The sequence below is a fragment of the Nannospalax galili genome, unplaced genomic scaffold (assembly GCF_000622305.1).
Source record: "Nannospalax galili isolate Female #2095 unplaced genomic scaffold, S.galili_v1.0 scaffold565, whole genome shotgun sequence".
Lineage (NCBI taxonomy): Eukaryota > Metazoa > Chordata > Mammalia > Rodentia > Spalacidae > Nannospalax > Nannospalax galili.
The window spans coordinates 106,258-111,301 of record NW_008352729.1 but is presented as its reverse complement, the minus strand read 5'-3'; positions in this window follow the sequence as shown (position 1 = coordinate 111,301).

Here is a 5,044-nt window from a genome sequence, read left to right as displayed (position 1 = left end):
GGAAATGCTATATAAAGAGCTGAAGTGTGTAATAGTGAGGACACAGCATCATGAGAGAGACCAGCATCATAGTGAGACAGCATCATAGTGAAGAGAACATGAGAGATAATAAGAGAGAATAAAGGAAGAAAGAGAAACAGAAGCTTGAACCTCACCTTGGTGTCTGTGTCGTCTTTCCTGGACTCTGCTGGACAGAGTCCCGGCTCGCGACAGTAGAGCTAGAAATTACCTTTCACAATACCACTTCCTTGTTAGTTTCTTTAGGCTTCTTCTTATATTTTATGTACTCTATTATTCCTGGGAGTACTTTATAACTTTTCTAGTTTATACACAAAAAGGAAATGTCAACATATCCTCCCCTTCTTTCAGTAGTTAGAGAGCTAATAAGGCCAACCGGATCAATGAGGACTTAGAGGTAGAGACTCATGTTTAAGATGACAGGCAGAGGCAAAGGCAGGTAGATCTCCATGAGATGGAGGTCAGACTGATCTATGTGGGTAATTTCAAGATAGCTGGGGCTATATAGAGAAACTTTGTCGCAAAGAGAACAAAACAAAACATAAAGACAGAACTGTTTCAAATCAAGGATCTCTTCTGAGTTTGTTTGTAATGAGAAATAAATTTTTATTTAATTTTAAGCAATATGCAAAAATAATATGTGTTAGCAATTTTAATTACTTCTTTGATTATTTCATACTATGAATTCTGATCATATTCACTCCTCCCCTGATTCTTCCGAAGTCTACCCTCAACCTCTCTTCCCCAACTTCCCATCTTCCTTTTAAAAAACCCATTGAGTACAATTTGTGCTTTCCTTGTATGCCTGGATGTGAGACCACTAACTGGTGCATGATTCAACTACAAGGGACCTCACTCATAAAGAAAACTAACTGTGCATCTCCCCAAAATTACCAATTGCTAATTGCTTCTCACCTGTGAATGGGGCTTGGCAATCGCCTTCTCCTCCATCTTACAATTTAATCTGGCTCATTTTTAGTAATGTTAGAATATCTAAATATCATATCTAAAATGTACTCAGGCTCCGCATGGTGGCTCAGGTCACTAGTCCCAGCACTGAGGATGACCCTCTAACATTAAAAGCTCAGCTCCCCTGAGTCCGTAGCATAGAGAGTCAGTGGCATAAGGAAGGCTTTAACCTGAAGATCCAATACTTCCCCCAAATATGTAGTTACCAATTTATGAAGTTTCTCAAATCATTAATTTTTACATCCATATGAATTGATTACAGTTTTTTTTGTGTTGTGATCTACTATTGTGTGCATTATGTGAGGATGTCTTGGTTTGGGGGTTGAGAGGGTCTCTGAACATTTAACACAAATTACCGTAATGTCTTGTTAGCCAATCTGAAGTGATCCTTGATGGGAAACTCTAGCAGTAACTATGTGGAACACTGTTTTTGACAACTGCACAGGACTGGCAATAAAAATTGATATTATTATCGGGTCAATAGCATTCTAGTTAGAAATTCAACTCTGAAATCATTCCTGGTTGCCTTAGTTTTCTGGGTCATTTTTAAGTGAATTGTTCTTTGAAATTCTACATACCTTCCCCAGTTTGTACAGCAAAAGGAAAAGTGAACCCTTCTCTTTGTTTGTTCATGCCTTTTTGCGTAGTTTAAAACACCGTGAGGCCATTCTGGTTATGAGGGTTTGCAAATGGAAGACTCATGAGAAAGATGACAGGGCTTCTTATGAACTCGAAGTGACACATGCTACTTTTAATCTACTTTAAAGCAGGGCACATTTGCAGTTGTATCACACTTAAAATGCAGCTATTTCTGCACATGTGCAGACCACTACCCGCTTTACTGGGGACATGAAGTCAGGATGCAAATTTAAGGTCATCCACAAAACACTACCACAACAATAATAAATAAATAAATAAATAAATAAATAAATAAATAAATAAAACATAGGGACAAGGAAGTAGCCTAGTTACTGAGTGTTTGCTCCCCATTCAGGAACTACTGGGTTCAATTGCAAGATGGAAAATAAATATAGTTACCAATTTGTGAAAAAAATATAGCTATCGATTTGTGATGTTTGCAATTCTAATACTTCTATATAATAACGAAGCAGAATAGAGACTGAGAATATGTGGAGGGGATAAAGTGTTTGCATGTAATTCTTTTTTATGCTAAATTGCTTGAGTGGCAGGAAATAGTGATTTTTCACAGCTAGAAAATAACATAGGAAAATAATTTGTCCCCGGGGTAGGGAACAATTTCTACTTAAACAGTTCTGTTTTCAGATACTAGACTATCGGTTAGAAGGTGGTTAGCCTGTGTTTCAAATAAATGAATATTCATAAGCACAGAAAAGCAGGCTTCTTTATGATTGCATATCTTCTATCATTCAATAAAGGTAAGAAACACAGTTTACCTCATTACAGCAGCCAAGAACCACTTTAAAAAAAATCAAATTTATATTTGTCTGTATTTTTTCTTTTTTAAATTGGTATCTATATGGACTTATACAAAACGATTAAAAGAAAGACTGGTAAGTTAAAGATTATGGTAATCAGTGTCATTACCTTATGGCCTGACATGTATGATCATTTTGTTTGTTAAATGCATGTTTATGTGCTTAAAATGTATAAAATCTAGACATTATGTTCTATAAAAATCCAACTACACAACAGATAATAGACAATAAAATGTTGAGTGAATATCATTGAACTGCATTCAAATACTATTATGATCTATGATCCTGCTGAGAGTTTAAAAGTATCATAAATCAATCTGAAAAAGCTAAACATAAGCATTTTTAAAGATGTCTGTGGATACTTGCTTTTCTTAATGATTATTTTCATTGTACAACCATCAATTGTGAGAATTGGATGTGTGCCTGTTTGTGGAAACACTTTTTTATTTGTTGAGTTTCTGTTATAAGAAAACCAGATTTCCAACATGTGTCTTTTATTCCCATTTTCAAGTATCACTACATACAAACACTATGTATGTCAAATGCCTCAATTAATGTCATATCTACATCAAACAATATCATTACTTTAAAGAAGATACAAGTCAATTATAATTAATTTGAACAAAATGAAGTGCCTACATTTATTTCATTTGTGAATTTCTTTCATAGTATTAACTATAAGATTCACTTTCCAATCATCATAAAATAAGAGGCATGTTAAAGAATTTAAGATTTTTTTTGGCAGTTTTCATTTATTATATACTTGTGACACTTGTGACAGCTGAGGGAATAGCTTAGAGGTAGAGTGCTGGCCTAGCATTCATAAATCCATGGCTTTGAATGGCACCACTAAAACTAAAAACATAATATGAGAGTGTATTTTTGCATGTATTTGTGTAGTTATAATATCTCTTTGTTTATAGCAGTTCTAAGTGGAGAAGTCTGTAAATGTGAGAAAAATTTTCTATAAATAAAAAATGTAGACCATCTAATCAAACAAAACATGAGCAAAGACAGAAAGAAAAGTGGGGGAAGAGGAGGAGGAGGAGGAGGAGAGGAAGGAAGGGAAGGAGGGAAGGAGGGAGCTGTAATGATCTAGAGGAATTTAAAGTTGCATTCATGTCACTTTTCTTCTTAGAGCATTTTTGAATCTTAGCTATAATTCAATTTAGAAACAATGTTTGGAAACTGGTGAGTGATACAAGAAGCACAGAATCTAAAAAATAATAAATTTAAAGGTCACATTAGTCTTAAAATATCTGCTTGGGGATGTCAGATATTGAAAATATAGAGTACATAACACTAGTCTTCAATGTAGTGATTCAACCAAAATTCTTTTGTGTTTAATCATTGCCTACGTAATGAGTTCCAGATTGAATTATATAGATGAATGGGAATATTTTCTTTTATTATGGTGTAGTAATATAAATAGACAACAATTTAAGTTTGACATTTAAGTACGTGAAATTATAACTTAGTGCCATAGCATTGAATTGATAGTTTCTGTACCTCTTAGCTTTAATTACAAAATTTCAGATTTTATAACAAAATGAATCAGGTTTTTTATATTATGGAAGAAGAACAAAGTAGTTCAGTCCTTTTATATTTTAATACAAAATATTGAAGATGAACATGAACTTAGTATTTAATAGTCCTTTCAACACAAAACCCTGAGGATTTTTCAATTTATAGACACTTTCCCCTTCTGATACATCTATATTTTAAGGATGAAATCTTGATGAAGCTAAGTATGACAATTAAAACAAGATTAGACAATAAACTCTGCTTTGAAATGTGTCCATTTTTCTTTAAGTGAATACCAGTTAATGTAGAAATTACGTAAAGCACATTAAAAATAATGAGGAGCACAAGGTACTTTTGCAAGAAAAATGAAATAAAAGAGTTCCTACATAGCTATTGATTGATCATATGGCAGCATATCTATTCATAAAGTTATGGTCTATCAAAACAAGTAATAATAAAAACATAGAGATTAACATAAAGTAAAAAAATGAGTAAGAACTTGTCTTATTACATAAATCAACAATTATACAATCAATGGACTACACAGAAGCAGAGAATGAGCTCAGCAGGATGAGGTCAATGATTTGGGATATGAGTGATTCAGAAACAGCTATTAGAGGAACTGTTATTGATTCTACTTTGATACAGTAGATCTTTATTCAGCATAAACAGGTCTACATTTTATGTAGATCCACTTTTATGACTATGTATCTTAGTGAGATTGCTTCTGACTCCTGAGCTTTCTTGGATATGTGGTAAATTTATTCAGTTTATCTTGAGTCCCTGTGTGAATGTCACAGACTTCAAAATCTGAACAGAAAGATGATTTCTGATTTCAGTATATTTACAGTGAACTTCAAATAATTTTAGTTACTAAATTACATCTCATCATACATGTTAGGCAGTCAGTAAGTTGGTAATTAAACAGCTTGTGTGCAAAATTTTCATTTATAATAAACATTATGAAATGAGTTTTGAAAAACTCATTTCAAATAATAAATATATCCTTCCCAAGAATATTTTAGGCCCTAAAGAACATTTTCTGTTACATTAAAATTAATTTTAGATTGTCATTA